Source organism: Phyllobates terribilis, unplaced genomic scaffold (genome assembly GCF_046119375.1).
Source record: "Phyllobates terribilis strain yellow unplaced genomic scaffold, ASM4611937v1 Scaffold_5__5_contigs__length_657084704, whole genome shotgun sequence".
NCBI lineage: Eukaryota > Metazoa > Chordata > Amphibia > Anura > Dendrobatidae > Phyllobates > Phyllobates terribilis.
This window is the reverse complement of record NW_027362765.1, coordinates 54,197,953-54,210,167: the sequence shown is the minus strand read 5'-3', so window position 1 is coordinate 54,210,167 and position 12,215 is coordinate 54,197,953. Positions and strand designations below refer to the sequence as shown.

General features: G+C 51.5%; 1 protein-coding gene across 2 annotated transcripts in view; it reads right to left on the bottom strand.

Annotated features, from left to right (window-relative positions):
• LOC141271948 (uncharacterized) overlaps positions 1-10,783 on the bottom strand; it is a 60,158-nt gene extending 49,375 nt beyond the window's left edge. Inside the window, exon 1 of one of the 2 annotated variants that reach the window (XM_073682197.1) lies at positions 10,063-10,783. The gene's annotated coding sequence lies outside the window, so the exon portion shown is untranslated. Of the gene's footprint in view, positions 1-7,356; positions 7,451-10,062 lie in introns of those variants that run through there. The other variant, XM_073682196.1, reaches the window with a different exon arrangement.
• Positions 10,784-12,215: the final 1,432 nt, after the last annotated feature.

Below are 12,215 nucleotides of genomic sequence, written 5' to 3'. Positions count from 1 at the left end.
CGTTATATTACTGTACATATACACATGGCAGAACTGGAGGAAGGGGGCACTATCTCCAGGAATGGAGGGGTTAATGCCCCCTGTATACATGAGCACATCCAGCGTTATATTACTGTACATATACACATGACAGAACTGGGGGAAGGGGGTCACTATCTCCGGGAATGGAGGGGTTAATGCCCCCTGTATACATGAGCACATCCAGAGTTATATTACTGTACATAAACACATGGCAGAACTGGGTGGAGGGGGCACTATCTCCGGGAATGGAGGGGTTAATGCCCCGTGTATACATGAGCACATCCAGCGTTATATTACTGTACATATACACATGGCAGAACTGGGGGAAGGGGGCACTATCTCCGGGAATGGAGGGGTTAATGCCCCCTGTATACATGATCACATCCAGCGTTATATTACTGTACATATACACATGGCAGAACTGGGGGAAGGGGGCACTATCTCCGGGAATGGAGGGGTTAATGTCCCCTGTATACATGAGAACATCCAGCGTTATATTACTGTACATATACACATGGCAGAACTGGGGGAAGGGGGGCACTATCTCCGGGAATGGAGGGGTTAATGCCCCCAGTATACATGAGCACATCCAGCGTTATATTACTATACATATACACATGGTAGAACTGGGGGAAGGGGGCACTATCTCCGGGAATGGAGGGGTTAATGTCCCCTGTATACATGATCACATCCAGCGTTATATTACTGTACATATACACATGGCAGAACTGGGGGAAGGGGGCACTATCTCCGGGAATGGAGGGGTTAATGTCCCCTGTATACATGAACACATCCAGCTTATATTACTGTACATATACACATGGCAGAACTGGGGGGAGGGGCACTATCTCCAGGAATGGAGGGGTTAATGTCCCCTATATACATGATCACATCCAGTGTTATATTACTGTACATATACACATGGCAGAACTGGGGGAAGGGGGGCACTATCTCCGGGAATGGAGGGGTTAATGTCCCCTATATACATGATCACATCCAGTGTTATATTACTGTACATATACACATGGCAGAACTGGGGGAAGGGGGCACTATCTCCAGGAATGGAGGGGTTAATGCCCCCTGTATACATGAGCACATCCAGCGTTATATTACTGTACATATACACATGGCAGAACTGGGGGAAGGGGGGCACTATCTCCGGGAATGGAGGGGTTAATGTCCCCTGTATACATAAACATCCAGCGTTATATTACTGTACATATACACATGACAGAACTGGGGGAAGGGGGCACTATCTCCGGGAATGGAGGGGTTAATGTCCCCTGTATACATGACCACATCCAGCGTTATATTACTGTACATATACACATGGCAGAACTGGGCGAAGGGGGCACTATCTCCAGGAATGGAGGGGTTAATGCCCCCTGTATACATGAGCACATCCAGCGTTATATTACTGTACATATACACATGGCAGAACTGGGGGAGGGGGCACTATCTCCGGGAATGGAGGGGTTAATGTCCCCTGTATATATGAGCACATCCAGCGTTATATTACTGTACATATACACATGGCAGAACTGGGGGGAGGGGGCACTATCTCTGGGATTGGAGGGGTTAATGTCCCCTGTATACATGAGCACATCCAGCGTTATATTACTGCACATATACACATGGCAGAACTGGGGGAAGAGGGCACTATCTCCAGGAATGGAGGGGTTAATGTCCCCTGTATACATGAGCACATCCAGCGTTACATTACTGTACATATACACATGGCAGAACTGGGGGAGGGGGCACTATCTCCGGGAATGGAGGGGTTAATGTCCCCTGTATACACGATCACATCCAGCGTTATATTACTGTACATATACACATGGCAGAACTGGGGGGAGGGGGCACTATCTCCGGGAATGGAGGGGTTAATGTCCCCTGTATACATGAGCACATCCAGCGTTATATTACTGTACATATACACATGGCAGAACTGGGGGAGGGGGCACTATCTCCGGGAATGGAGGGGTTAATGTCCCCTGTATACATGAGCACATCCAGCGTTATATTACTGTACATATACACATGGCAGAACTGGGGGAAGGGGGGCACTATCTCCGGGAATGGAGGGGTTAATGCCCCCTGTATACATGAGCACATCCAGCGTCATATTACTGTACATATACACATGGCAGAACTGGGGGGAGGGGGCACTGTCTCCGGGAATGGAGGCGTTAATGCCCCCTGTATACATGAGCACATCCAGCGTCATATTACTGTACATATACACATGGCAGAACTGGGGGAGGGGGCACTATCTCCGGGAATGGAGGGGTTAATGTCCCCTGTATACATGAGCACATCCAGCGTTATATTACTGTACATATACACATGGCAGAACTGGGGGAGGGGGCACTATCTCCGGGAATGGAGGGGTTAATGCCCCCTGTATACATGAGAACATCCAGCGTTATATTACTGTACATATACACATGGCAGAACTGGGGGAAGGGGGGCACTATCTCTGGGAATGGAGGGGTTAATGTCCCCTGTATACATGAGCACATCCAGCGTTATATTACTGTACATATACACATGGCAGAACTGGGGGAAGGGGGCACTATCTCCGGGAATGGAGGGGTTAATGCCCCCTGTATACATGAGAACATCCAGCGTTATATTACTGTACATATACACATGGCAGAACTGGGGGAAGGGGGGCACTATCTCCGGGAATGGAGGGGTTAATGTCCCCTGTATACATGAGCACATCCAGCGTTATATTACTGTACATATACACATGGCAGAACTGGGGGAAGGGGGCACTATCTCCGGGAATGGAGGGGTTAATGCCCCCTGTATACATGAGCACATCCAGCGTTATATTACTGTACATATACACATGGCAGAACTGGGGGAAGGGGGCACTATCTCCGGGAATGGAGGGGTTAATGCCCCCTGTATACATGAGCACATCCAGCGTTATATTACTGTACATATACACATGGCAGAACTGGGGGAAGGGGGCACTATCTCCGGGAATGGAGGGGTTAATGCCCCCTGTATACATGAGCACATCCAGCGTTATATTACTGTACATATACACATGGCAGAACTGGGGGAAGGGGGCACTATCTCTGGGAATGGAGGGGTTAATGTGCCCTGTATACATGAGCACATCCAGTGTTATATTACTGTACATATACTCATGGCAGAACTGGGGGGAGGGGGCACTACATCCAGGAATGGAGGGGTTAATGCCCCCTGTATACATGAGCACATCCAGCGTTATATTACTGTACATATATACATGGCAGAACTGGGGGGAGGGGGCACTATCTGCGGGAATGGAGGGGTTAATGTCCCCTGTATACATGAGCACATCCAGCGTTATATTACTGTACATATACACATGGCAGAACTGGGGGAAGGGGGCACTATCTCTGGGAATGGAGGGGTTAATGCCCCCTGTATACATGAGCACATCCAGCGTTATATTACTGTACATATACACATGGCAGAACTGGGGGGAGGGGGCACTATCTGCGGGAATGGAGGGGTTAATGTCCCCTGTATACATGAGCACATCCAGCGTTATATTACTGCACATATACACATGGCAGAACTGGGGGAAGAGGGCACTATCTCCAGGAATGGAGGGGTTAATGTCCCCTGTATACATGAGCACATCCAGCGTTACATTACTGTACATATACACATGGCAGAACTGGGGGAGGGGGCACTATCTCCGGGAATGGAGGGGTTAATGTCCCCTGTATACACGATCACATCCAGCGTTATATTACTGTACATATACACATGGCAGAACTGGGGGGAGGGGGCACTATCTCCGGGAATGGAGGGGTTAATGTCCCCTGTATACATGAGCACATCCAGCGTTATATTACTGTACATATACACATGGCAGAACTGGGGGAAGGGGGGCACTATCTCCGGGAATGGAGGGGTTAATGTCCCCTGTATACATGAGCACATCCAGCGTTATATTACTGTACATATACACATGGCAGAACTGGGGGAAGGGGGGCACTATCTCCGGGAATGGAGGGGTTAATGCCCCCTGTATACATGAGCACATCCAGCGTCATATTACTGTACATATACACATGGCAGAACTGGGGGGAGGGGGCACTGTCTCCGGGAATGGAGGCGTTAATGTCCCCTGTATACATGAGCACATCCAGCGTCATATTACTGTACATATACACATGGCAGAACTGGGGGAGGGGGCACTATTTCCGGGAATGGAGGGGTTAATGTCCCCTGTATACATGAGCACATCCAGCGTTATATTACTGTACATATACACATGGCAGAACTGGGGGAGGGGGCACTATCTCCGGGAATGGAGGGGTTAATGTCCCCTGTATATATGAGCACATCCAGCGTTATATTACTGTACATATACATATGGCAGAACTGGGGGAAGGGGGCACTATCTCCGGGAATGGAGGGGTTAATGCCCCCTGTATACATGAGCATATCCAGCGTTATATTACTGTACATATACACATGGCAGAACTGGGGGAAGGGGGGCACTATCTCCGGGAATGGAGGGGTTAATGTCCCCTGTATACATGAGCACATCCAGCGTTATATTACTGTACATATACACATGGCAGAACTGGGGGAAAGGGGCACTATCTCCGGGAATGGAGGGGTTAATGCCCCCTGTATACATGAGCACATCCAGCGTTATATTACTGTACATATACACATGGCAGAACTGGGGGAAGGGGGCACTATCTCCAGGAATGGAGGGGTTAATGTCCCCTGTATACATGAGCACATCCAGCGTTACATTACTGTACATATACACATGGCAGAACTGGGGGAGGGGGCACTATCTCCGGGAATGGAGGGGTTAATGTCCCCTGTATACACGATCACATCCAGCGTTATATTACTGTACATATACACATGGCAGAACTGGGGGGAGGGGGCACTATCTCCGGGAATGGAGGGGTTAATGTCCCCTGTATACATGAGCACATCCAGCGTTATATTACTGTACATATACACATGGCAGAACTGGGGGAAGGGGGGCACTATCTCCGGGAATGGAGGGGTTAATGTCCCCTGTATACATGAGCACATCCAGCGTTATATTACTGTACATATACACATGGCAGAACTGGGGGAAGGGGGGCACTATCTCCGGGAATGGAGGGGTTAATGCCCCCTGTATACATGAGCACATCCAGCGTCATATTACTGTACATATACACATGGCAGAACTGGGGGGAGGGGGCACTGTCTCCGGGAATGGAGGCGTTAATGTCCCCTGTATACATGAGCACATCCAGCGTCATATTACTGTACATATACACATGGCAGAACTGGGGGAGGGGGCACTATTTCCGGGAATGGAGGGGTTAATGTCCCCTGTATACATGAGCACATCCAGCGTTATATTACTGTACATATACACATGGCAGAACTGGGGGAGGGGGCACTATCTCCGGGAATGGAGGGGTTAATGTCCCCTGTATATATGAGCACATCCAGCGTTATATTACTGTACATATACATATGGCAGAACTGGGGGAAGGGGGCACTATCTCCGGGAATGGAGGGGTTAATGCCCCCTGTATACATGAGCATATCCAGCGTTATATTACTGTACATATACACATGGCAGAACTGGGGGAAGGGGGGCACTATCTCCGGGAATGGAGGGGTTAATGTCCCCTGTATACATGAGCACATCCAGCGTTATATTACTGTACATATACACATGGCAGAACTGGGGGAAAGGGGCACTATCTCCGGGAATGGAGGGGTTAATGCCCCCTGTATACATGAGCACATCCAGCGTTATATTACTGTACATATACACATGGCAGAACTGGGGGAAGGGGGCACTATCTCCGGGAATGGAGGGGTTAATGCCCCCTGTATACATGAGCACATCCAGCGTTATATTACTGTACATATACACATGGCAGAACTGGGGGAAGGGGGCACTATCTCCGGGAATGGAGGGGTTAATGCCCCCTGTATACATGAGCACATCCAGCGTTATATTACTGTACATATACACATGGCAGAACTGGGGGAAGGGGGCACTATCTCTGGGAATGGAGGGGTTAATGTCCCCTGTATACATGAGCACATCCAGTGTTATATTACTGTACATATACTCATGGCAGAACTGGGGGGAGGGGGCACTACATCCAGGAATGGAGGGGTTAATGCCCCCTGTATACATGAGCACATCCAGCGTTATATTACTGTACATATACACATGGCAGAACTGGGGGGAGGGGGCACTATCTGCGGGAATGGAGGGGTTAATGTCCCCTGTATACATGAGCACATCCAGCGTTATATTACTGTACATATACACATGGCAGAACTGGGGGAAGGGGGCACTATCTCTGGGAATGGAGGGGTTAATGCCCCCTGTATACATGAGCACATCCAGCGTTATATTACTGTACATATACACATGGCAGAACTGGGGGAAGGGGGGCACTATCTCCGGGAATGGAGAGGTTAATGTCCCCTGTATACATGAGCACATCCAGCGTTATATTACTGTACATATACACATGGCAGAACTGGGGGGAGGGGGCACTATCTGCGGGAATGGAGGGGTTAATGTCCCCTGTATACATGAGCACATCCAGCGTTATATTACTGTACATATACACATGGCAGAACTGGGGGAAGGGGGGCACTATCTCCGGGAATGGAGAGGTTAATGTCCCCTGTATACATGAGCACATCCAGCGTTATATTACTGTACATATACACATGGCAGAACTGGGGGAAGGGGGGCACTATCTGCGGGAATGGAGGGGTTAATGTCCCCTGTATACATGAGCACATCCAGCGTTATATTACTGTACATATACACATGGCAGAACTGGGGGGAGGGGGCACTATCTGCGGGAATGGAGGGGTTAATGTCCCCTGTATACATGAGCACATCCAGCGTTATATTACTGTACATATACACATGGCAGAACTGGGGGAAGGGGGGCACTATCTCCAGGAATGGAGGGGTTAATGCCCCCTGTATACATGAGAACATCCAGCGTTATATTACTGTACATATACACATGGCAGAACAGGGGGAAGGGGTCACTATCTCCGGGAATGGAGGGGTTAATGCCCCCTGTATACATGAGCACATCCAGCGTTATATTACTGTACATATACACATGGCAGAACTGGGGGAAGGGGGGCACTATCTCCAGGAATGTAGGGGTTAATGCCCCCTGTATACATGAGCACATCCAGCGTTATATTACTGAACATATACACATGACAGAACTGGGGGAAGGGGGCACTATCTCCAGGAATGGAGGGGTTAATGCCCCCTGCTTCCAGTAATGGGGGATCTCCACATACCTCCTCCACCTGTAGAGCCGCCACCACATGTATGGTAGTTGCTAGAATGTACGGGCTCCTTCCGGATATGACATCATTTCCGGGGGCGTGTCCTAGTTTAGCATCAGACCCCATAGTCTCATGCAATGAGAGACACAGCTGCTGGTGAATTTGGAGGAGGTCAATGCTGCTGGCTTGTGGGGGCTCTGGGGATGGTGGGGGCGCTGTGGGCTTGTGGTGATCTCGAGGGGGGGGGGGGGGTGGAGATGAGGATGCTCCCCTGGGGGCTTGGGGAAAAGATGAGAATGCACACCTGGGTGGTGGGGGAGGGGGAGAAGTTGAGGCTGCACCTCTGGGGGATAGGGAGAAGATGAGGATGCACCCCTGGGGGGTAGGGAGAAGACGAGGATGCACCCCTGGGGGTAGGGAGAAGACGAGGATGCATCCCTGGGGGGTAGGGAGAAGCCGAGGATGCACCCCTGGGGGATAGGGAGAAGACGAGGATGCACCCCTGGGGGGTAGGGAGAAGACGAGGATGTACCCCTGGGGGGTAGGGAGAAGACGAGGATGCACCCCTGGGGGGTAGGGAGAAGACGAGGATGCACCCCTGGGGGGTTGAGGGGAGAAGATGAGGATGCACCGCTGAGCGGTGGGAGAAGATGAGGATGCACCCCTGGGGGGTGGGAGAAGATGAGGATGCACCCCTGGGAGCTTGTGGGGGAGTGGAAGAAGATGAGGATTCACCCCTGGGGGTGGGAGAAGATGAGGATGCACCCCTGTGGGGGAGGGGGAGAAGATGAGGATGCACCCCTGGGGGTGGAAGAAGATGAGGATGCACCCCTGGGTTTGGGTGGGGGAGGGGAGAAGATGAGGATGCACCCCTGGGCGGTGGGGGAGAAGATGAGGATGCACCCCTGGGGGTGGGGGAGATGAGGATGCACCCCTGGGGGGTGGGGGGGGGATATGATGAGGATGCACCCCTGGGGGGTGGGGGGGGGGGGAAGATGATGAGGATGCACCCCTGGGGGGTGGGGGGGGGATGATGAGGATGCACCCTTGGGGGGTGGGGGGGAGAAGATGATGAGGATGCACTCTTGGGGGGTGGGGGGGGAGAAGATGATGAGGATGCACCCTTGGGGGGTGGGGGGAGAAGATGATGATGCACCCCTGGGGGGTGGGGGGGGGGATGATGAGGATGCACCCCTGGGGGGAGAAGATGATGAGGATGCACCCCTGCAGGGTGGGGGGGGGGGGAGATGATGAGGATGCACCCCTGGGGGGTGGGGGGAGAAGATGATGAGGATGCACCCTTGGGATGTGGGGGGGAGAAGATGATGAGGATGCACCCCTGGGGGGTGTGGGGGGGGAGATGATGAGGATGCACCCCTGGGGGGTGGGGGGGAGAAGATGATGAGGATGCACCCCTGGGGGGTGGGGGGGAGAAGATGATGAGGATGCACCCGTGGGGGGGGGGTGATGAGGATGCACCCCTGGGGGTTGGGGGGAGAAGATGATGAGGATGCACCCCTGGGGGGAGAAGATGATGAGGATGCACCCCTGGGGGGTGGGGGGGGAGAAGATGATGAGGATGTACCCCTTGGGGGTGGGGGGGAGAAGATGAGGATGCACCCTTGGGGGGTGGGGGGGAGATGATGAGGATGCACCCCTGGGGGGTGGGGGGGAGAAGATGATGAGGATGCACCCCTGCGGGGTGGGGGGGAGAAGATGATGAGGATGTACCCGTGGGGGGGGGGGAGATAATGAGGATGCACCCCCGGGGGCTGGGGTGGGGGGGAGAAGATGAGGATGCACCCCTGGGGGTGAGGGGGGGGAGAAGATGAGGATGCATCCCTGGGGGTGAGGGGGGGGGGGGATGAGGATGCACCCCTGGGGGGGCTGATGGGATTTGGGGGGTTTATGCTGTGGTGCCCTCTGGCTGATGTGGGGGGGGGTTAATTCTGGGGAGTTAATGCTGGGGGGATTTGGGGTGGGGGGTTAATGCTTCATTGGGGGACACAAAAAAAAATGGGTGTATGTTGCTGACACTGCAAAAAAAGTTAGCTCTTCCCCAGAAGGGTGCATCATCAACTGGCATGAAGCTAAGCCGTTTTAGCTTTGTGTCAGTAGGAGGCACACACGAGTCTGGACCCAGGCCGTCTCTACCTTAGGGTGCTTCCACATTTCGTTCTGTGTCCCTGTCAGGGCATACGTCTGAAATCCCCGGCAAAACGGGGTTTGGACGTATGCGCTGATGGTGACCATAGACTGCAATGGTGACGGCAAAGCGAATGTGTGCTTTTCAGAGTGTACGCCCACAGTAGGCGGACACTCACATAGGGTACTGTGTCTGAGAGTCCACCTCCTGTAGGCTTACACTCCCGAAAAAAAGTGCACGTTCGCTGTGCCACCATTGCAGTCTATGGCCCCCGTCAGTGCATACGTCAGACCCCGTTTTGCTGGGGATTTGGACATACACCCTGAGTGGGACATAGAACGCAATGTGCCTTAGGTTTTTTTTTTATTAATGATTCCCCTTTTTCTTTCAGATATGGTTTATGAGGGCGACAGTGGAATTGTTTCACTACTGTATCCGCTGTGGTCTACTAGGCAGGACCCTAACACAACAAGAGTGTTTGGGATTCCCCGGCAGACAGTCCTTGGCACTAATCCCCTGCCCGCTCGCCCCCCAGATCCACAAGGTGCAGGGAGGGGAGACTGATCCGTTACCTGACTGCCGCCTGAAGGTCTTTGTCCAGGTTATCTCAAGCCCATCTTCATCACCAGTCTGCGAAGAAGGATTCAGGTTCTTCAGTACAGGTATATCCTACCAGGCAGTGAGGGTGCGCGAATCGCCACCTCCACGGTTTCCAGAGGCTCCTGCAGCCCCTCTCTTAAAAAAAATCCAGGCTTCGGTCTAGACTTTCTCCGGTGGTCGGGCCACACCCCTAGCAGCCTAAACAATCACGCTCGCTGGCTCTCCAGCGCTTTCCGCCCTCCATCTATCAGGGTGTACTTTGCATTCTGGTGCGCGAGAACCCTGCACGTGTTTTTCCTGACTCTGCCTCTTTCTCCTTCTTCTGCTCGGCGCCATCTTTCTGTCGCCAGTTTATAACACTGCCACATATCACCTGAACTCTGCAGCGTCATTGCCTGGTTCTGCCGGATCACCGACGACTTCAGCTTCTCCAGGTCCTCAGGTCGCAGGGTCTGAGTAATCTCTGCCACACGGGAGAGGGGCAGCTCTTTATCCACAGCCTAGCTCTCTTCTAGCACCTGTTTCTTTCTCTTCTCTCTATATCTAACCCCAGGGAGTCTCACTCCCATTGTTCCGCGTTTTGCATGTTTCTCCTTTTATAAAAGGTTTCCCTCTGGTCAGACCTGGTCCCTCTGCCAGGACTGCAGTCCGTCCACTATGTCACCTCCCCAGGAGCCCTTCACTGCCTGTAACGAGCATGTGCCCCCCCTGCAGCCACTTATTCAGCCCTGGCAGCCGACAACATCACCATCCATCCACATTGCCTCATAGCTGAAATCATGAAACGTGGATTCAGCTTCCAAAAAGTCCACCAGCCTCACCTTCCAGGGCTCCCACCTTTTCGAAGAGCTAGATAAGATGATCTCTAATGCCATGGGGGGTAAAAGTATTTTGCTTCCGCAAGAGAGGGCCAAATGCCCTCATCCCAAGAGACGCACAGTCCAGTTTTGGTCCTTTCGGAAATTTTTAGTGTAGAACAGCAACCAAAAGGACAACTCTCTGGGCTGCCAGGAAAATAGACCTTCCTTTAGGCTAGCCCCCTCCTAGCGTCAACGAACCCACCAGAGCCTGTCTGCCAGGCCCAGATCTAGCAGATTCTCTTCGGTATGGCCCGCTGTTCCCACCTGGGATGTTTCTCAGGGTGGGCGGCCGTCTCCTTTGGTTCCGGGATGAGTGGCTCTCAGTAGTCAACAACGCTTGGAGCTGAGACATTGTCGCCGATAGCCACAAAATAGAATTTTCCACGCTGCCTTGTTTTCGAGACCAATTTCCCGTAAGACCCCTTACCTCATTCCCGGGTTTTTCAAGGCTATTGATTTGCTATCCAAAGCAGGCATCATGATCTCAGTTCCAGGACGCTGAAATATCAGACACTGGAGGCAGGCCGAGGGGTCGGGGCAAAGCCAAAGACCTTACCCACAATCCTCCCATAAATGCACTTTTATAAAATTAGAATTATTTCTATACATAATGTTAATGTTGTTTATACAATATTTCTACATGTAAAAGTTTGAGATTTCTGTGGTAATGGTTATTTGTTTCTTTTAAACTTGTTCTGAATGTAAATAAAACATTTCTCTGATTAAGTTTCCACATTTTATTTTAGCCTTTCATTTTACTGATAGGGCAGGAAAAGCCCATGATGCATCTGTGTAAACCATGTAAAAGGTGCTATAATAACATGGCTTAGACAGGTAACTCACTTTTGAAACAATGAAGTTCACTTGTGCAAGCTACATAGATGAAAACCTGCTTAAAGGGAACCTGTCGCTTAGTTTTCCCCATATAAAGTATGGCCACCACCTGTATGCCCTGGAATGCTGTATATAAGTCCCCAAGCCGATCTGCATAACGTAAAAAATTTTTTTTATTAAGACTCACCTACAGAGCGGGCCCGTCCAATGGGTTTCTCTAGTGTTAATCCGGCGCCTCCTCTTCCTGAGATTGCTGTTCTTCTTTCATCAAGTAGATGACGTGTCCTACATTATCCAGACAGTGTCTTCCATCGCACTCCTGCGCTCTCTCTACCCTTTCCCCACACAGAGCAGAGAAGTGTGCCTGGGCAGGAGCGCGATGGCAGAGGCTGTATGGATGACGTTGGACATGTAATTCACATGAAGCAGAC